A 23480-nucleotide genomic window follows, 5' to 3' on the forward strand; every position below is an offset into this window, starting at 1 on the left:
TGCCTTTGGCAGCCATGCATGCCCATGCCATCACACTACATCCACCATGTTATACATAGGATTTGGTGTGCTTTGGATCATGAGCCATTCCAAGCATTCTACATACTTTTTTCCTCCCATCATTCTGATACAGGTTGATCTCAATTTCATCTGTCCACAGAATGCTGTTCCAGAACTGGACTGGCTACTTTAGATGTTGTTTAGCAAAGTCTAATCCGGCCTTTCTATTTTTGACGCTGATTAATGGTTTACCTTGTGGTGAACCATCTGTACTTGCTCTCATGAAGTCTTCCCTTTATGGTAGACTTGGATACCGACACACCTACTTCCAGGAGAGTGTTCTTCACTTGGGTAGATGTTGTGAAGGGGTTTTTCTTCACCATGGAAAGGATTCTGCGATCATCCACCACTGTTGCTTTCCATGGACATACAGGCCTTTTGGAGTTCACGAGATCACCAGTGCGCTCTTTTTTGTCTAAAATTTACCAAACTGTTGATTTGGCTACTCCTAACATTTGTGCTATGTCTCTGATGTTTTTGTTTTTTTTTCATTTTTCTCAACCTAATGATGGTCTGTTTTCACTTTCATTGAGAGCTCCTTTGACCTCATGTTGTGGGTTCACAGCAACAGCTTCCAAATGCAAATGCCACACCTGGGATCAACTCCAGACCTTTTACCTGTTTAATTAATGATGGATTAACGAGGGAATAGCCCATGCAGCCCATTAAATAGCTTTGGAGATAATTGTCCAATTACTTTTGGTCCCTTGAAAAAGAGGCAGCTACATATTAAAGAGCTGTAATTCATATACCTTTCCTCAAATTAGGATGTGAATACCCTCAAATGAAAGATGAGAATCTGCACTTTAACCCCATATTGATTATATAACTGTATATTTAATATGTTTTGGTAAACAGCTAAAATGCCAAAACTTGTGTCACAGTCCAAATAATTCTGGACCTAACTGTATGTCCTGGATTTCTTCTGGATTTTTGTCACAACACATGGTATAATCTGCCTCAAAATCCACACGTGCATTTACAATCCAAGAAGAACTCTTTGGCTTGTTACAGTAACAAGGCAAAACTTTAAAGTAACTAAAAATAACAGATACAGGAACATCCAAAAGAGTTAGAAAAATAAAAAAGAGAAATTAACAGAACCCAATAGTTAGCATGCATGTTCATATAGTCTGTGTTCCTGGGCTTTGTAGAGACAATAATACACAATCCAGTATTTTGTAATGGTCTCCAAAACCAGTGACAATGTTTCGGGTTTAGTCTCTTGGCCTCGTTCACATCGGCGTTGGTTTCTGTTCATGTGTTCCGTTGTAGCTTTCCGTCGGAGGAATCCATGAATGGAAAGCCAAACTGAAAACAAAGCTTCCGTTTGCATTACCATTGATTTCAATGGTAATGCCTCCATTGCAAATAGTTTTCGCTTGTCTACGTCTACGTTTCGTAAGGTGTCAGTTTTTTTAGCGGAAACAATAGCGTAGTCACAAACCTTATGGAACGGAGACAAATGCAAAACATTTGCAACGGCAGAATTACCAAAAAAAAAAATGGTAATGCAAACAGAATCTTTGGTTTCCGTTTATGGGTTCCTCCGAATGAAAGCTGCAACGGAACCCATGAACGGAAACCAATGCTGATGTGAACACAGCCTTACTTGTATAAATTGATCTCTTGGGGCAGGTTCTTAGGACCTAATTTTTTCACTAAACCTGCCAATCTCAAACATAAGGAGAGGGCATTCTCGTTTATATACCGGTGTTAAACTTAATCCCAACACTAGCTATACACTACACTATACAAATTACAATTGTACATTTACAGAACATAAATTCTAACAGACACACATCAAATAATAGAAAGACCCATAGAAATTCAGATATGTCCATGTGCATCCCAAAACCTATAGTGAACCTCATCTGTACGTCACTGTTGACCGCAAAGATATCAATATATCCACTGGAGACTTAAACTATATCCTATGGAGTTTAACTTGAATAGCAAGATTAGAGGTGAATCAAATGGTATGGAAACATTTAATGAGCCCCGGGAAAGCATTTGCCACCAGCTTGAAATAATGACATTGCACAAATTTAAAGAGTATGAATCAAAAGAATAATAATTTAGTCCATAAATGTCCAGTGTGGTCCTAAACAGGTTCTTGCGGCTGTAGAATGATAGAATTCTTAATGTTATATGCAGAGTAGAAACTCCATGAGAAATACCCTTTTCACCTGATAGGAAATATATTTGTATTTACCTTAGCCAATGTTCCCTTTGATTCTACAGTTTCTAAGATAGATTAAAAGACAAAAGTAAGTACATAGAAAATGCACAGGAAATGTTTCATATTAAACCAAGTTTTGTGAAGTAACATATATTTTAAAAAAACATTTTCACCATGGCTAAAATTTGACCATGCCATTCTCCCTCAAAAATAATTAAAGGGTTTTTCCAGCCCCTAAAAATTGAAGGCCTATTTTCAAGATAGGCCATCAATAGCTGATGGGTCGGGGTCCTACTGTCGGGACCCGGGCCGATCAGCTGTTATGAAGGGGTCACAGTGCTCATTCGAGCGCTGCTTTCCCTTTATTTTCCTTACTTGACCATTTTCAGCGGCGGCGGATCACAGTAATGCATTCTGACATTGAAGTCAATGAAAGAACAGGCTGCAATACCTGTGGATCGCCGCTACTTACGTGTCGATGATTCAGTGAGGAACTAGAAATAAAAGGGAAGCAGCGCTTGTACGAGGGCTGCGGCCCCTTCAAAACAGCTGATCTGCCGACCCCGATCCAATTCGTAGGGGCTGAAAAACAGGACTCCCCTTATAAATGCACAAAGATATGTTCGTTCCCTGTATCTCTTCCTGTTTAATTTACCCTTCCTCAAGTTCCAGCATTTTCTTACCTCTCCTGAAAATGTTACTTCACATATTTTATCTTCTACTGAAAACTATAACCAATAGGGATCTTCATCCATGTTATGATCGTCCCTAATTTGTCATTAACATTCTCAACAAAAATAAAAACATCTTACATTCTCCTATATCACTTTTTGGTTATGATCAAATACTTGATTTTTTGGGGTTATGCCCAGACAACATATAAAAGAAGAGCTTTATATACTTTAGGTTTAATGCAAAAATAAAATATAGACTTAAATGTTATTACCAGCAATGTGCTCTTCACTACGAACATCTTCTAAAGCCTAAAGAAAAAAAACAAAGAAGCAATGAGTAAAGTATTATAAAGAAATGCAGTAATTCTATGGAATTCTAGAACAGCTACAAGATCAAGATCTTCTTATGCATTTCAAATTGCTAATATATTATATATAATCTATCAGTATGTTTTTGGAGTGGGGGAGGAAATCGGTGTGGCCAGACTACACTGCCGTTGTAATTTAAACAATTCCGAGTGTTCATAAGGATAATTGGCCAGTATCAATGCACAAAACGATGAATAATAAAATTGAAGAAAATTGATATGAAATAAATATTATCATTATTGTTTATTGATTTGTAAAAAGTAGATTGTCCACTCCAAAATAAATGGGTTGTTTAATCTCTTCCCGCGCTACGCCGCAACGGTACGTCCTCGAGAGGGCTTGCTTCCCGCACCAGGACGTACAGTTGCGGACCGGTCCCCAAGGCACACTGTCCTAACGGACAGTGTCCGGGAATCGGGACGTCAGCTGTCCCCACAGCTGAAACTCCAGTCTTGCCGGTCAGCGGACCATCGCCGCTGATTTTGGCAATTAATCCCTTAAATTTGGCGACCGACGGATTAAATGGGTTTGAAGCATATCGGTAGCCCCCACGAAGTGACTGTGGGGGCTGCCAATGCTTGTCATGGCAAACGGAGGCTACACAATGGGCTTCGGGTTGCCAGGTACGGACTGTCACGTCACAATGACAGTTAGAATGCATTACAATACGTAGGTAGCGTAATGTATTAAAGCAGCGATCAGAGCTGCAAGTCCTCAAGTCCCCTAGTGGGACAAGTACAAAAAGTAAAAAAAAGTTAAGAAAAGTGTAAAAATAAAAGTGTAAAAATAAAAGTTATGTTAGAAAAAATAAGAAATGCTTCTTTTCCTATAAGTCTGAGACTGAAAACGTTAAAAAAAAGTACACATATTTGGTATCACCGCATTCGTAATGACCCAAACTATAATGTTATTTTTCCCGCACGATGAACACCGAGAAAAAACATCTATAAAAAAACTATGCAGGAATCACTATTTTTTGGTCACCACCCATCCTAAAATAGAGAATATAAAGTGATCAAAGTTGCATGTACCCGAAAATTGTACCAATAAAAACTACAACCCATCCCGCAAAAAACAAGCCCTTACACAGCTTGTTTGACTAATAAATAAAAAAGTTATGGCTCCCAGAATATGGTGACACAGAAAATAAATTATTTTAAAACAAAGTGATGTTATTGTGCAAACGCTGCAATACATAAAAAAAACGATATACATTTGGTATCGCCGTAATCGTATCGACCCGCAGAATAAAGTCAAATGTCATTTATAGCGCACGGTGAATGCTGTAAAAAATATAAACTAAAAAACATATACATGGCATCACCATACCCGGGAGAAAACGCTTAACGTTTTATGAGCTATTTTGTCTTCAGTGGCACAAACTGGGTACAACATATTATGCACTAAAATGGCATATCAGTGGAAAGTTGCAATTTTCACTTTGAACCATCCGCTGCGCATATACCCCTTTGCGCACCACGACTTAATAGCACATCGCGGTGCGGAGGTTGATGTGTGGAGCCGGCTCACGTGTTGAGCCTGATCCATACGCTGCGGGTCTCAGCTGTGTATTACAGCTGACACCCGTGACTAACGGACAGGAACAGCGATCGTGCTTTTACAGAAACCTGTAAAATTAACAATACACTGCAATACATTAGTAAAATGATCGCTGGTTCAAGTCTCAATAGGGGACTAATAAAATGTGTAAAATAATTAAAGTTATTAGTAGTGAGACAAAAAAAAACGTTAAAAGTTAAAAAAAAACAAACACTTTTCCCATTTTTCTTATAAAGTAATGTCAAAAAATCAAAAAACAAAACAAAATAGGTATTGCTACGTCTGTAAAATTCTGAACTACTACAATATACAGTTATTTAACTTGCACGGTAAACACTGTAAAAAAATGTATAGAAAACAATGTATTACAACTTTTTGATCACTTTTTATGCACCAAAAAATGGTACCAATAAAACCAACAGCTCGTCCCACAAAAAATTAGCCCTCGTACCGCTCAAATTGATTGGTGAAACAAAACAATTTTTTATTTTAACAAACAGATTTTTCTTTGTAAAAGTAGTAAAATATAAAAAACAACTACCGTATTTTTCGGACTATAAGGCGCACCTGACCATAAGACACACCCAGGTATTGGACAACAGAAAATAAGAAAAAAATGAAAGCCAAAACTTCTTTTATATTTTTTTTATCGATTGAGCGGTGTGAGGTCTTATTTTGTTGCGGGACAAAATTCTTTTATTTTTTACATTGTGCTTGGGGAAAAATGGGAAAAGGTTTTTTTATTAACATTCCTAAAAACATATCTAACATTTTTTTTTTTTTTTTACACATTTTTTTAGTTCCCCTAGGGGATTTGAACCAGCAGCCACTTGGTTACATGTAGAGTTACTGAAACAGCGTAACTACACTTTTTCCCTAACTCCAATAGTAATGAATGGCAGTTTCGGAAGCAGCATAACATGCGAGCTACGCTGTTTAGGTAACTACTGTTCAGTTCTATGGAAGTTACGGAAACAGCGTAGCTCAGTGGCCGGGACAGCACAGAAATCTAGTACATGAGAAGCCTGAACTTCCGGGTTCTGTGTCCGGCTTATCTGTTCCGCAGCTCCATAGAGACTAATGCAGAGCCGCTCGCGCATGCGCAGAAGAATCCCATTGATCTCTATGAAGCTGCCGGACACAGAACGCGGAAGTCATAGCTTACCATGCAGCGCTCTTGGTAACTTTCGGTCCCCGTTCTCCTTATCGATCACCCATGTATGCCCTATCCTGTGGATAGGGGATACATGTGTTTTATGGCACCATACATCACCCCCCTCCAGCTCCATGATGTGCCGGCACGTCATGGGTCGGGAAGGGGTTAAGTAATGAAGCGGTCATGGCGCCCGGCGATGCCGGGTCCCTTGACTGCGGAGAGTAAGACGCAGGGACTTTTTAGCAAGATTTATTCTTGCTAAAAACTGCGTCTTATAGTCCGAAAAATACGGTATATGAACTTGGTATCACCGTAATTGTATTAATCCGCAGAATAAAGTAAAGTTTTCGATTTTAACCACACGTCGAAAGCCGTTAAAACAAAACCCCCAAAAAATGGAGGAATCACAGTTTTTTCTCATTGCAGCCCGCAAAGAATTTTTTTTCAGTTTCCCAGTACATTTGATGGTCATTTAAATAGTGTCAATAGAAACTACAACTCCTCCTGCAAGAAATAAGCCCTCACACCACTCTATTGCCGGAAAGAGAAAAAAGTTATGGCTCTTGGAATGCTGGGAGTGAAAAACGAAAATAAGAAAGCAAAAATGGATCAGTCCTGGAAGGGTTAATTAATTTGTAATGACAAAAATGTATGACCACGTGTGGGGTATTTCCGTACTCGGGAGAAACTGCTTTACAATTAGGGTGTTTTATCTCATTTATCCCTTGTGAAAATAAGAAAATTCAACATTTTAGTGGAAAAAAAAGTTATATTAATTTGCGCGGCCTAACTCTAATAAATTATGCAAAAGAACTGTGGGGTCAAAATGCTAACTTTACCCCTAGAAAAATTCCTTGAGGGGTGTAGTTTCTAGAATGGGGTAACTTTTGGGGTATTTCCACTGTTTAGGTCCCTCCAGGGCGTTGCAAACGTGACATGGCACCGAAAACCATTCCAGCGGAATCTGTGCTCCAAAATCCAAGGCGCTCCTTCCCTTCTGAGCCCTGCTGTGGGTCCAATCAGCAGTTTATTACTGTATGTGGGGTATTGACGTAATCGGGAGATATTGCTTTACAAATGTTGGGGTACATTTTTTTCTTTATTCCTTGTAAATATTAAAAATGTCTATGTTTTTTCAGAAAAAAAGTAGATTTTAATTTTTACAGACTAATTCCAATATATTTAGCCAAAAGCCTGTCTGGTCAAAATGCTAACTATACCCCTAGATAAATTCCTTGAGAGGTGTAGTTTCCAAAATGGGGTAACTTTTGGGGTGTTTCCACTGTTTTGGCACCACAAGACCTCTTTAAACCTGACAAGGTGCCTAAAATATATTCTAAAAAAAAGGAGGCCCAAAATCCACTAGGTGCTCTTTTGCTTTGGAGGCCTGTGTTTCAGTCTATTAGATCACTAGGGCCACATGTGGGATATTTCTAAAAACTCCAATAATATCTGGGCAATAAAATATTGAGTTGCATTTCTCGGGTAAAACCTTCTGTGGTACAAAAAAAATGTATTACAAATGAATTTCGGCAAAAAATACAGTAAAAAAATAGTGTAGTAGCGTATTAGCCAGAAACAATATGCAATGTTAAATACTGTATTTAACATGGCAAAAAAAATAAAATTTGTCAATTTCACCTCTACTTTGCTTTAATTCCTGTGAAACTCCTAAAGGGTTAAAACACATTATGAATGCTGATTTGGATACTTTGAGGGGTGCAGTTTTCAAAATGGGGTGATGTATGGGGACTTTCTAATATATAAGGCCCTCAAAGCCACTTTAGAACTGAACTGGTTACTGAAAAAAATTGCCTTTTTAAATTTTCTTTAAAATAAGAGAAATTGCTGCTAAAGTTCTAAGCCTTGTAACGTCCTAGAAAAATGAAAGGATGTTCAAAAAACGATGCAAACATAAAGTAGACATATGGGAAATGTTAACTAGTAACTATCTGTCTTACAAAAAAGCATATCTATAAGTATTAGGAGGGTTCAGACGATAGTTCAATATAGTGCATTGAAGGACAGCACTTGAGCTTTGGTGTCTCTGGACGCAACAAAGGCTTTTGATTCCATTGAATGGCCTTTTTTATTTGCTTGCCTGGAAAAATTTGGTTTCGTAAATGGATTCGAATAATATATGCTTCGCCCCGGGCTAATATCTTGGTGAATAATATACTATCCCCTTCATTTGCTCTTCAAAGGGGTACACGTCAGGGATGCCCCTTATCGCCCACTTTATTTAGTTTGGCAATTGAGGCATTAGCATTGCAGATACGTTCCTCTCCACTTATCACAGGTATAACCATAGCAGATCGTACGGACACCATTGGTCTCTATGCAGATGACATGGTGCTTTTCATGGATAGAGTGCAAGATACCCTTCCCTCGGTTATTAATATCATTGAACGTTTTGGACAATATTCCGGTCTTTCTATTAATTGGGGGAAATCATCTCTTATGTCCCTGTCCAAAGTACAGCCCCCTGGCCTGTCTGAGCTGTCGCCGTTGCCTCTAGTAGACAATTTCAAATATCTGGGCATATTTATAACTAAACTTCCAGATGTTGACCTTTCCCTAAACATGTTACCACTATTGGGCTTCACCCGTTCTAAATTTCATGCATGGGGTAAACGGCCTTTATCGGTATCTGGCCGTATAAACTTGGTTAAAATGATTTTGTTGCCTACATTTTTATATGCCCTTCAGCACAGTCCGGTTGTCGTACCTAAATCCTTTTTTAAACAGCTCAACTCCTTGTTATAACCGTTTATATGAGGAAATTCTCGACATAAACTTAGGTTGTCCACGCTCCAAGGGCCTAAGGCACTGGCAGGGACGGCTCTACCAGATTTCTATTTATATTATTTAGCTGGTCAGCAGAAAACCTTAAGTTCCTGGATGCCTGAAAAAGATCTTCCCAACTCAGAGCACCATTTGGCTCATGTACTTGGGAGTCAATGTTTGCTCGGCTCCCTTGAAGTAAATTCTCTCCCTGCCCATATTAACCCCTTAACGCTAACGTTGCGGGAGTAACGGCCATTTCGGCCGTCTTCCCGACACATGCAGGAGCTATGACAGCTGCTGTCTCGTACAGCAGTTGCCGCAGCTCCTATAGCAGGGACCGATCGCTGTGTCCCCGCTGATTAACCCCTTAAAAGCAGCGTTCAATACCAAATGCGGCTTTTTAGGGGTTAAGCTACCATCGCCGGCCTGCTACACGATAAATCCTATATACAGGGCATGCATGCTGCATCATCTGGCAAAATATATATGTATCCTCCCTTATGACTTGCGACTGTACTCCCAAAATATATTAAACCGAGCAAAGAAAGAACCAAGGAGTCTTTAAGTCAAAAAATACATGTAGTCTTTTTATTCAACAATATTACACTATTTATACAATATGAGTTTCTAAAAATGAATCACAAATAAAAGCATGGCCGCCACATGAGTCAGATATTAGCCATATAATCATGTGAGTAGGTATAAACCTCAAGACAAAAATGTAAAATAACATGATGAGAATGAGGTGAGATGTACAAGCTACAGGTAATGTGTTAAACTGCTTAAAAAGTGGGTGAAAGGGATGTAACTCACAAGCATGTAACGTACAATTGAGACAGGACTGATACAACAAATCATATAGTGTCCACAAAAGACTGATGCATGTATGAATACTGGGATGGTAGCCATATATGTATTAGAGCCCAGACAGCAACCAGCAGCAAATAGTGAAAAACGAAGTACTAGCAGAGTACTAACCCATGTAGCTGAGACTCCACGAATGGCGGCCGGCCCCAACGCGTTGCGGCTTCCGCCTTCGGCCGGCGATGGTGACTATGGCAACCGGACACCTAACGATGGCGTCCGGCTATGCCATCGACAGAAGCCCAGTGGGTTCTGACAAAGTCAGGATCCACTATGCTTGCTGTCAGTGAGTAGCTGACAGCTCTAATACACTGCGCTACGCATGTAGTGCAGTGTATTAGAATAGCGATCAGGGCCTCCTGTCCTCAAGTCCCCTAGTGGGACAAAGTAATAAAGTAAAAAAATAAGTAAAAAAAAGATGTGTCAAAATAAGAAAATAAAAGTTTGAAAAGTAATAAAAGTAAAAATACCCCCTTTTCCTTTATCAGTCCTTTATTATTAATAAAAATATATAAACAAATAAACTATACATAATTGGTATCGCCGCGTCCGTAACGGCCTGAAATACAAAATTATTTTGTTATTTATCCCGCGCGGTGAACGCCGTAAAAGAAAATAATAATAAACCGTACCAGAATCACAATTGTTTGGTCACTTCACCTCCCAAAAAATGGAATAAAAAGAGATAAAAAAGTTGCATGTACCTAAAAATGGTGCTGATCGAAACTACAGTTTGTTACGCAAAAAATAAGTCCTCGCACGGCTTTTTTGATGGAAAAATAAAAAAGTTATGGCTCTTAGAATAAGGTAACACAAAAAGTAAATGATTTTTTACAAAAAGTATTTTATTGTGCAAACACCATAAGACATAAAAAACCTATAAACCTATGGTAACGCCGTAATCGTATCACCCCGCAGAATAAAGTGAATATGTCATTCATAGCGCACGGTGAACGCTGTAAAAAAATACAATAGTAGAATTGCTGTTTTTTAGTCACCACGCCTCTTAAAAATAGAATAAAAACTGATCAAAAAGTCGCATGCACCCCATGAAAACTACAATGAATTCCTCAAGATGTCTAGTTTCCAAAATGGGGTCACTTTTGGGGGTTTCCACTGTTTTGGCACCACAAGACCTCTTCAAACCGGACATGGTGCCTAATAAAAAGGAGGCCTCAAAATCCACTAGGTGCTCCTTTGCTTCGGAGGCCGGTGCTGCAGTCCATTACCGCACTAGGGCCACATGTGGGATATTTCTCAAAACTGCAGAATCTGGGCAATAAATATTGAGTTGCGTTTCTCTGGTAAAACCTTTTGTGTTATAAAAAAAACGATGGTATAAAAAGGATTTTTTCTGCCAAAAATTTTTTTTTACATTTCACCTCTACTTTGCTCTAAATTCCCGTGAAACAGCTAAAGGGTTCATAAACTTTACAAATGCTGTTGTGAATACTTTCAGGGGTCTAGTTTCTAAAATGGGGTGTTTGATAGGGGTTTCTAATATATGGGCCCCTCAAAGCAACTTCAGAACTGAACTTGAACCTAAAAAAAAAAAAAAATGAGGCAATACTTCGCTTCTTACATTATACTGATAATCAGCCATGCCCACCCTGAGATGACCCCAGTTTTGACCGTTTGTATAAACAGAGACCCCTATTAGACCGTTTCAGTGCCCGATTTTTCCAAGCATTCACCCCCGAGAATTGTATTTCTATTGATGTGTACTTGGTACATTTTAAAGGGAGGCTTCAATTCCGCCAGTACCTGCCGGGTAAGAGGGCAAGGTATGGTGTGAAGATGTATAAGCTGGGCGAGACTGAATCAGGGTATACCTACAAATTTAGGATATATGAAGGAAAGGACACCAGTATTCAGCCCCCAGAATGCCCCCCCTTACTGGGAGTTAATGAAAAAATTGTTTGGGATTTGCTGCACCCACTGCTGGACCAGGTTTACCACCTCTACCTGGATAATTTTTATACTCTTCAAGTGCATCGCTTCCAGAAGTACTGCGGCATGCGGCACTGCTATAAGAAATCTGAGAGGCCTCCCTAAGACTCTGCTTGGGCAAACACCCAGAAGGGGTGAGAGCAGGGCACAATCCAGCAGCAACATATTGTGTGTCAAGTACAAGACAAGAGAGATGGCCACACCAGTCCCCATGTACCTGTACAAGGTAGCAGTACAGAGACCCCCAAACCAGACTGCATCCTGGACTACAATAGGTGCATGGGAGGGGTGGACTTGTCAGATCAAGCCCTGAAGCCCTACAGCGCCATGCGGTGTGGTATTGTCAGGGATCATTACTATGTATATTGTCTGAAAAATATTATCCTCACACATATGTATATACATTTCAGTTCTTTGTGTAATATACTGATATATATATAACAAGTTCTTTGTTCATGTCGGACACACCTATGGAAGACACCGCCCCTGGAATGCAAAGAGGAGTGTGCAGAAGAATGTACAGGAAAACTTATAGCTGAGGAGCGAATAGAATTTAAGCAAGTCCCACATCTATAGGGAGGGGCATGTGTCTTCTCTGTGTGTGTTTCTTTGTTCTGAATAAAGTTCAGTTCCTCCTGGCTGACATTCAAGCTGTACCTCAGACATTTGTGTGGTGTACTTCTCTCCAGGCATGCCTTCAGCTTTCAATTTACAGAGGTGGTTATTCGGTGTGAAATACGGACCTGACATTATAAGAAGCTGGCCATGAACATCATACAGATGGCATTATACAATGCGTACGTGCTATGTCGACGTGCAGGCCAGAGGGGAACTTTCCTGAAATTTCAAGATGTGGTTATCAAGAAACTAATTTTTAGGGACCAGGAAGTGGGGGGGGGGGGGGGTCCCAGTACTTCTGGAAGCGAGGCCACACGCATCGCACCAGGGCAACACTTTCCAGGAGAAGTTCCCCAAACTGGCAAGAAGGGAAAAAGTCAAGAGGTGCAAAGTCTCCTATAAGAAGGGGATAAGATAGGACACAATATATCAATGTGACACGTTTCCTAAAAAACTAAGGCTCTGTATGAAAGAGTGTTTTAAAATGTATCATACATCCCTTGATTTTTAATCTACCCCAGTTTTACTTACCCTGATGCCCTCCGCACAGCTTATCCCCCTCATCTTTCCATTCTGAGCCCTGCTGTGTGCCCAGGCAGCTGATAACAGCCACAAGTAGGGTATTGCCATACCCGTGAGAACCCACATTACAGTTTATGGGGTGTATGTCTCCGGTCAAAATGCTCACTACACCTCTAGATGAATGCCTTAAGGGGTGTAGTTTTAAAACGGGGTCACTTCTCGGGGGTTTCAACTGTACTGGTACCTCAGGGGCTTCGCACCAGAAAATCCCCAGTAGGCCAAATGGTGGTTCTTTCCTTCAGAGCCCTCCCATGGGCCCAAATGGCAGTTTATCACCACAAATGAGGTATTGCTGCACTCAGGACAAATTGGGCAACAAAATGGGGTATTTTGTTCCCTGCGAAAATAAGTCATTTTGATCAGAAATGACATCTTATTGGAAAAAATTACATTTTTTAAATTTCACAGTCCAATTCAAATACGTGCTTTGAAAAAACTGTGCGGTCAAAATGGTAACAACAACCATAAATCAATTCCTTGAGGGGTGTAGTTTCCGGAATGAGGTCACTTTTGGCTGTTTTGGCACCTCAAAACCTCTTCAAACCTGGCATGCTGCCTAAAATATATTCTAATAAAAAAGAGGCCTCAAAATGCACTAGGTGCTTCTTTTGCTTCTGGGGCTTGTGTTTTAGTCCACGAGCGCACTAGAGACACATGTGGGACATTTCTAAAAACTGCAGAATCTGGACAATACATATTTAGTAGTGTTTCTCTGGTAAAACCTTCTGTAACAAAAAATTTATACAATTGAAATTCAGCAAGAAAAATGAAATTTGCAAATTTCACCTGCACTTTGCTTTAATTCCTGTGAAATGCCTAAAGGGTTAAATAAACTTTCTAAATGCTGTTTTGAATACTTTGAGGGGTCTAGTTTTCAAAATGGGGTGTTTTATGGGGGTTTCTAATACACAGGCCCCTCAAAGCCACTTCGGAACCAAACAGGTACCTTATAAAAAGGCTTTTGACTGCTTTTTCGGCATCTATAGTAAGGATGGCTGGGTTTGGGTGAGCGGACGGATTAACTTTAACATCATCTAGTACAGTTAGTATTTTCCGGATATTGGATACCGCTGAGCGGCCTTTTACAAAGCCAACTTGGCTTGGTGAAATTATTCTAGGTAATATAGTGGCTAATCTATCCGCCATAAGTTTAGATATTAGTTTTAAGTCCGAGTTGATTAAGGATATCGGGCGGTATGAGGAAGCAAATTTTGGGTCCTTTCCTGGCTTAGGGAGAACCTTTATGTATGCGACATTGGAGGCTGCCGGGATGGATTGTCCTGATAAATATCCATTATATAAATGAAGTAAACATGGGGTGATTTGATCCCTCAGGATCTTGAAGTATTCACTGGCGTATCCGTCGGGGCCTGGGGCTTTCTGCATTTTCATTGAATTTATACAGGATTTCAACTCTACTTCTGTAATTGGAGAATTTAGGAATGTCCGTTCCTCCTCTGTTAGTTTGGGGAGTTGTAGGGAGTCTAAGACCGTAGGGAGCGAGGTGGGAGTATATGTTCTTTTTGTATACAAATCCTCATAAAATTGCTTTAAGATGGAATTAACTTGTTTAGGGTGTGATTGCAAAGTTCCCCATTTATCCTTCAATGTGGTAATATGAAATTGTGGTCCCAAAGGTTTGGACAGACGTGCCAACAACCTCCCCGCCTTGTTTCCGTATCGAAACAGCTTCGCTTCAAAAGCGGACCGTTTCAACTTTTCCCCTTTATCTAACCACAATTCATATTCCCCTCTTGCTTTCTGCCATTCTTCTTTGTTTACGGGTGTTGGCATTGCTTGGAAACGTGTGTAAGTCCGCCTCAAAGCCAGGCCATACTCCTCAATTTTCAGTTTTGTCTGGTTTTTAAGTTTTGCAACATACGCTATTAGTTGCCCTCTCATGACTGCTTTGGAGGTGTCCCAGAATAGCTGGGGATCCTGTGAGTGAGCTCCATTGGTATCCTCAAAATCCAACCACCAACCCTTAAGTAAAGATTGGAACGATTCATCAGATGCCAAGTTACTGGGGAAGCGCCACAGGATGTCCGAGCCCCTTGGAAAGCAATCATGTATTTCTAGCACTACCGGAGAATGGTCTGATATAACCATGGGTTCGATGACACACTGGTGCACCCGCTGAAGGAGCGGTGTCGACACCAAAGTGTAATCGATGCGTGACCATGATTGTTGGGCATGTGAATAATGCGAGTATTCTCTGCCATCAGGATGATGCAGACGCCAGGGATCATGTAAGCCCGTGTCTGAAAGGAATGTGTGTAAGACAGTTTCTCTATCTAGGTCTTTGTGAAGAAACGGTTTATGGGGATTACTCCTATCCTCCGCAGGCTGTAAGACTACATTCAAGTCTCCCCCCAGAAGTTTGGAGGGTATACTATCAACTGCCATAACTCCGTTTAGCGTCTTGAAAAAGTGTGGACTACGTACATTAGGCCCATATACATTATATATGCTAATGGAATCTTCTGAACCCGTGAGGTGTATATTCACCCATCTCCCTGCTGAATCAGCTTTAGAGCCCGTGACTGAATAGGGGAGGTTCTTACCAAGGAGTATCAGAACTCCCGCCTTAGAGTGCTGGGCGGGGGATCCGTACACCTGGCCCACCCACAGTTTTTGCATACGGTGGTAGTCTAGCTCCGTTAGATGAGTTTCTTGTAGTAGCGCAATGTCGGTCTTTAGCCTTTTGAGATGGCGTAGTACCATCATGCGCTTATGGGGTGACTTGAGACCCTTAACATTCCATGAAACAATTCTCATAAACGGATGATATAGTTAGTTTATCAATGTGGATGTCTAACTGCCCCCCTCCCCTTCCCAACCCCGCCTTCAAACCCAAATACATAACCATATACATAACCAACAACAGGTAACTATCACTCCATGGTCCTTGCTGTACCAATGCAACATCCATGTATATGTGACATGCGACTTCACTTTTTTCCCACATGTTATAGCACTTCTTATCTTAACTTCACCGTAACGAAGCCACTCCCAGCCATGTTGCTGGACTGGTCATATCCTTATAGAGTCGAGCACGAAAGATATAAACAAAGGGTAATCTATCTTGCATACATCTACTAGTTGTGTAAAGCGATCAGGAAACAATGCATATATTTCACGTACACATCTCTAAAAGCACTGAGCAATATGTTCCCATACGTGTGAAAGGATATATCTCATAGTAGACCCGCGTACTCCTGCCTTACTGAGCCTCTGGATATGGAAGTTCAAGTGTGGCTTTGCTGAAGATTCCTGTTCCTCTGCGGTTTAGGATCTGAGAAAGAAAATCCATCTGTTGAAGATCTGTCCTCCTTGGATAAATCACGTGGTTCACCTATTGGCTTATGCGTAGGAGAAGGGCGATCAGGCGGTAAAGATTTCAAAATGGCATCCGCCGCTTCCGGTGTAGAAAAGGTATCATAGGATCCATCCGTATTCGCAACCTTAAGAACTGCCGGGTATAATAATGCAAACTTGACCTGGCGCTTGTATAATGCCGAACAAACTTGTGAAAATGCTCGGCGCCTTTTCGTGACTTCCGCTGAGAAGTCGCCAAAGATCAAAATGCGGTGTCCTTTATAATCCAGACCATCGCGCCTACTTTTAAACGCCTTCAGCACTGCCATTCTGTCTGAATAATCTAAGTACTTGACTATGACTTGTCGCGGGCGATGTCTCGTCTCCTTTGAGCCCTTGTCTGTGGGTCGTAAGTCAGGTCCAACTCTATGAGCTCGCTCTACTTTACAGGCCTGACGGATCCCCAAAGCCTCCGGTAAGTCCGACTCGCACAGTCGTCTGAGATCCTTCGCCAATACCGCCTCCGGTAAACCCACGATGCGTAGGTTGTTCCTACGTGACCTATTCTCTAAGTCTTCTACTCTGTCCCAGAGTTTCTGGTTGTCCAACCTGGTGTCTTGGACTAGTTGGCGGAGGTCCATGAATGCTGTGTCCACGTGGTGCATGGCTGACTCCAGCGTATCTATACGCTCCCCCTGCTTCGTCACCGTATCATGTAGTTGTGATAGGGAGGTATTAACCGTTTTAGACAGGGATTCTTGTAAATCCGGGGAGATTAATTGCGCTACCTGAATCGCCAATTGCTTATAGTCAATATTCAAGGTAGACAATGCAGACTCACCAGACATTGAGGTCAGTGAAGCTTGAGGAACTTCCGACTCCTCTGGTGTGGTTTGCTTAGAGGACTCGTCCGCCATGATGGCTGTCTGGTCGGCCGCGCGGCCGGACTTGCTCTGTGCTCTGGATTTGCCCATAATGTGGACGAATCTGTCCATATACCGACAGGTTTGTCTTCCGTGCTACAGGGGGTCAGACTCGTTTGTCCCAGCGGTAGTTAGTAGGATCTGACCGAGTGATTTTGGTATCAAGGGCTGGAGCACTTGTACTCGCGCGTCCTCACATGCAGGCGCCGGAACCGAAAGCATTCGATATGGTTGATTGGGATTGGTTGGGAGGTACAATGGACTCTATGGGTATTTTGGGACCTTTTCGATCGTTTATTGGAGCCTTATACTCGGCCCCCTCCGCAAAAGTATACACTCCAGGATTTCTTTCCTCCACCATCCCATTATATAGAGGGACACGTCAAGGCTGCCCTCTTTCCCCCCTCCTTTTTAATCTCGCATTGGAACCATTTATTCGCACATTGGAGGCTGACGAAAGTGTAAAGGGAATCAGGGTGGGCACGGAAACAATTAAGGCAACATACTTTGCAGATGATGTCTTGATATTCCTATCAGACCCGCATCACGATCTTCCCCACGTCTTTGAGCTTATTAAAAAATTTGAGAGCCACTCCGGCTTTAAAGTAAATGTCACAAAAAGTGAATTACTACACTTGACCAGTAACGGCGCAGCACACTTTAAACCATCTTTGAGTATACCGGTTACTATAGCTAGGTCCTCCATTAAATACCTAGGGATAAACATAGGTCGCACACCGGACACAATATATAACCTCAATTATCCGGCGGTTATAAATAAAATTAAACAAGATCTCCAACGATGGCAGCATCTGCCTCTCTCCTTCATGGGGAGATGCCATCTTTTGAAAATGGTAAGCTTCCCGAGATTGCTTTATCCTCTACAGACAATTCCTCTTCTATTAAAACACACTGATATCAAGACATTAAATTCCATGTTCTCCGCCTACATATGGAATAAGAAACGCCCGAGAATAGCCTTAAAGAAACTTATGACACGCAAAGAAGGTGGGGGAGTCAATATACCGGATCTTCGTAGCTATAATTTGGCATGTTTGGCTCGTCATGGCCTTGACTGGCTACAAGGGTCAAACTTTTATTCTAATTACACACTTGAGGAGGGGGTGGTGGCTCCACTACATTTGTCATCGCTAATACATGTCTCAATTGGGAACATACCACCAGAAATCAAACATCGTATATTATTTAGGGACACCATTATGGCTTGGAAATCTATTAGAGCACTTTTTGGCCTCCCTCAACACATATCTAAGCACATGCATTTATGGGGGCATCCGGAGTTTCCACAGGGGAGGGAGAACCCGCATTTCAGGGAAATGAAATCGTTGGGCATCTTCAAGCTTAATCATCTCTTGCATTCTAATGAAAATAGATATATGACATTTCAAGAGTTGCAAGTTGTAAACAACCTTTCCACAAGGCATCACTTAGCCTATTGCCAAATAATGTCCTTTTTAAGGTCAAAATTGCATAATATAGCCCCGGAATGCCCTAAGAACTTCTTGGATGACTTGATAGTGTCTCCCCCATCTAAATCCTCTTTATCTTTTTTATATAGCACATTGAGAGAATCACTTGCTAAGGCTACCACTGCCACAATGTTTAAAATGTGGAGTAGAGAGCTTATGCAGCAAGATCTTACTCAGCAGATTTTGGGAGGATGGGCAAAGGTGCGTAAAGCAGTTGTATGTGAAAGATGGAGGGAGACACATTTTAAGTTCATTCACAGGGCCATATACGGTTTTGATATTCCCCCACACCCTAATTGTCCGGATAGACAAATAGCGTGTCCACGATGCCATGCACCCAAAACAAATTTATTTCATGGTTTGTGGACTTGCCCCAAATTATTTACATATTGGAACGAGATTTCTGGGATAATCAGGGATACATGGGGGGAGGAGGTCGCGGTGGAGCCACTACCTCTTTTATTTCATGCCTTTCCTGATACTCAACATATTCCTGACGCACTGCATGCCTTTCTTCTGATAGCCAAGAGGTCCTTGCTCGCCCTCTGGCTTAAACCACAGCTACCGTCAGGCCTAGAGGTAATTTCTCAGCTGAAAAAATATGTATATATGGATCGGCTAGATATTGAACGAACAGCGGAATCTGGATCATCAAAATTTTTTAAGAAATGGAAAGTTTTTATATGCAAACATTTCCAGACCGACGAAATAAAGGATCTGATGACACCGTTCTATTATACCTCATGGTACCTGACGAGAGATGTGGCAGGAACATTAGGAGTGCTGAAAAGGTGATTCAGTTAGGCGCTAGGAGTGATAGGGACCCACCTTCCTGTTCAGGTACGGTTCGGATACAGGAACATTTTACAATTTAATATTAGAAACATACATATTTAGGATGTCAGGGGGGAGGGGGGAGTTCCAAGGGGTTAAAGGTTGAAAACAATGTTCGCTAAGCATGATTTATGTCAAATTCGTCTGCCAGTTCTGTACAATTTTGTATTGACGATCAGTGGAATAACTCACATGTAATGTCCAATGTAATGTCATGCATCTGTTTCTGTTTACTACTGTTGAAAAAATTAAATAAAAAGTGTTTTAAAAAAAAAAAAAAAAGGCTTTTGAAATTTTCTTAAAAATATGAGAAATTGCTGTTTATGTTCTAAGCATTGTAACGTCCAAGAAAAATAAAAGAATGTTCAAAAAACGATGCCAATCTAAAGTAGACATATGGGAAATGTGAACTAGTAACTATTTTGTGTGATATAACCATCTGTTTTACAAGCAGATGCATTTAAATTCTGAAATATGCTATTTTTTATACATTTTCTCAACATTTTGCAATTTTTCACCAATAAACACTGAATATATCGTCCACATTTCACCACTAACATAAAGCCCAATGTCTCACGAGAAAACAATCTCAGAATCGCTTGGATAGGTTTAAGCATTCCGAATATTACCGCATAAAGTGAAATATGTCAGATTTGAAAAATGGGCTCTGAGCCTTAACCCCTTAAGGACGCAGCCTAGTTTTGGCCTTAAGGCTCAGAGCCCATTTTTCAAATCTGACATATTTCACTTTATGTGGTAATAACGTCGGAATGCTTAAACCTATCCAAGCGATTCTGAGATTGTTTTCTCGTGACACATTGGGCTTCATGTTCATGGTAAAATTTGGTCGATATATTCAGTGTTTATTGGTGAAAAATTGCAAAATTTAGAGAAAATTTGGAAAAAATTGCATTTTTAAGAATTTTAATGCATCTGCTTGTAAAACAGACGGTTATACCACCCAAAATAGTTACTAGTTCACATTTCCCATATGTCTACTTTAGATTGGCATCGTTTTTTGAACATTCTTTTATTTTTCTTGGACGTTACAAGGCTTAGAACATAAACAGCAATTTCTCATATTTTTAAGAAAATTTCAAAAGCCTTTTTTGTTAAGGTACTTCTTCAGTTCTGAAGAGGCTTTGAGGGGCCTATGTATTAGAAACCCTGATAAAACACCCCATTTTAAAAACTAGACCCCTCAAAGTATTCAAAACAGCATCTAGAAAGTTTTTTAAACCTTCAGCCATTTCACAAGAATTAAAGCAAAGTGGAGATGAAATTTGCAAATTTCATTTTTCTTGAGGAATTTCAATTTTATTCATTTTTTTTCTGTAACACCGAAGGTTTTACCAGAGAAACACTACTAAATATGTATTGTCCAGATTCTGCAGTTTTTAGAAATGTCCCACATGTGGCTCTACTGCGCTCGTGGACTAAAACACAAGCCCCAGAAGTGACCCCATTTTGGAAACTACACCCCTCAAGGAATTCATTTATGGTTATTGTTACCATTTTGACCGCACAGTTTTTTCACAGCACCTATTTGAATTGGGCTGTGAAATGAAAAAAATTACATTTTTTCCAATAAGATGTAATTTTTTATCAAAATTTCTTATTTTCACAGGGAACAAAATACCCCATTTTGTTGCCCAATTTCTCCTGAGTGCAGCACTACCCCATTTGTGGCGATAAACTGCAGTTTGGGCCCATGGGAGGCCTCAGAAGTGAAGTAGCGCTGTGTGTTCTTTGGAGTGCAGATTTTGCTGGTTTGGTTTTCAGGTGCCATCTCGCATTTGCAGAGCCCCAGAGGTATCAAAGCAATGGAAACCCACCAGAACTGACCCCATTTTGGAAACTACACCCCTCAAGGAATTCATTTATGGGTGTTGTGACCATTTAGACCCCATAGTTTCTTCACAGAACTTATTTGAATTAGGCTGGGAATTAAAAAAAATAATATTTTTTCCAATAATATGTCGTTTTAGCTCAAAAATTCTTATTTTCACAAGAAATAAAATACTACATTTTGTTGCCCAATTTGTCCTGAGTGCGGCAATACCCCATTTGTGATGATAAACTGCTGTTTGGGCCCATGGGAGGGCTCAGAAGAAAAGGAGCGCTATGTGTTTGTTGGAGTACAGATTTTGCTGGTTTGGTTTTCGGGTGCCATGTCGCATTTGCAGAGCCCCAGATGTATCAAAGCAATGGAAACCCACCAGAAGTGACCCCATTTTGGAAACTACACTCCTCAAGGAATTCATTTATGGGTGTTGTGACCATTTTGATTCCATAGTTTTTTCACAGAACTTATTTGAATTGGGCTTGGAATTAAAACAAAATTAATTTTTTCCAATATTATGTAGTTTTGGCTAAAAATGTCTTATTTTCACAAGAAATAAAATACCCCATTCTGTTGCGCAATTTGTCCTGAGTGCAGCAATACCCCATTTGTGGTGATAACCTGCCGTTTGGGCCCATGGGAGGGCTCAGAACGAAAGGACCACCATTTGGCCTACTCAGGATTTTCTCGTGCAAAGTCATGTTTGTAGAAGCCCCAGTACAGTTGAAACCCGCAAGAAGTGACCCCGTTTTAAAAACTACACCCTTAAGGCATTCATCTAGAGGTATAGTGAGCATTTTGACAGGAGAGATACACCCCATAAACTGTAATGTGGGTTCTCCCGGGTATGGCAATACCCTCAATGTGGCTGTTATCAGCTGCTTGGGCACACAGCAGGGCTCAGAAGGGAAAGATAAGGGGGGATAAGCTGTGAGGAGTACATCAGGGTAAGTAGAATTGGGGTAAATTATAAAACAAGGGATGTATGATAAATTTTAAAACACTCTTTCATGCAGAGCTCTGGTTATTCGGGACACGTGTCACATTGATATATTGTGTCATCCCTTATCGCCTTCGTATAGCAGACTTTGCACCTCTTTTGACTTTTTCCCTTCTTGCCAGTTTGGGGAACTTCTCCTGGAAAGTGTTGCCCTGGTACGATGCGTGTGGCCTCGCTTCCAGAAGTACTGGGTGCCCCCCCCCCGTTCCTGGTCCCTAAAGATTAGGTTCTTGATAATCACCTCTTGAAATTCCAGGAAAGTTCCCCTCTGGCCTGTACATCGATGTAGCACGTACGCGTTATACAATGCCACCTGTATGATGTGCCCGGCCAGCTTCTTATACCACACCGCATGGCGCTGTAGGGCTTCAGGACTTGATCTGACAAGTCCACCCCTCCCATGTACCTATTGTAGTCCAGGATGCAGTCTGGTTTAGGGGTCTCTGTACTGGTACCTCGTACAGGTACATGGGTACTGGTTTGACATCTCTCTTGTCCTTGTACTTGACACACAATATGTTGCTGCTAGAATGTACCCTGCGCTCACCCCTTCTTGTTTGCCCTGCAGAGTCTTAGGGAGGCCTCTCAGATTTCTTCTAGCAGTGCCGCATGCCACAGGACTGGAAGCGAGGCAGTTGAAGAGAGGGACGCTGGTATAAGAATTATCCAGGTAGAGGTGGTAACCCTGGTCCAGCAGTGGGTGCACCAAATCCCACACAATTTTTGCATTAACTCCCAGTAAGGGGGGGGCATTCTGGGGGCTGAGCACTGGTGTCCTTCCCTTCATATATCCTAAACCTGTAGGTATACCCTGATGCACTCTCGCGCAGCTCATACATCTTCATGCCATACCTTGCCTTCTTACCGGCAGGTACTCGCGGAATTGAACCCTCCCTTTAAAATCCACCAAGGACTCATCAATAGAAATACACTTCTCGGGGGTGTATGCTTGGGAAAACCGGGCACTGAAACGGTCTAATAGGGGTCTCCGTTTATGCAAACGGTCAAAACTGGGGTTATCTCGGGGTGGGCACGGCTCATTATCAGTATAATGTAAGAAGCCAAGTATTGCCTCATTTTATTTTATTTTTTTTAGGTTCCAGTTCATTTCTGAAGTTGCTTTGAGGGGCCCATATATTAGAAACCCCCATCAAACACCCCATTTTAGAAACTAGACCCCTCAAAGTATTCACAACAGCATTTAGAAAGTTTATGAACCCTTTAGGTGTTTCACAGGAATTTAGAGCAAAGTAGAGGTGAAATGAAAAAA

This window comes from Rhinoderma darwinii, chromosome 3 (genome assembly GCF_050947455.1).
Source record: "Rhinoderma darwinii isolate aRhiDar2 chromosome 3, aRhiDar2.hap1, whole genome shotgun sequence".
NCBI lineage: Eukaryota > Metazoa > Chordata > Amphibia > Anura > Rhinodermatidae > Rhinoderma > Rhinoderma darwinii.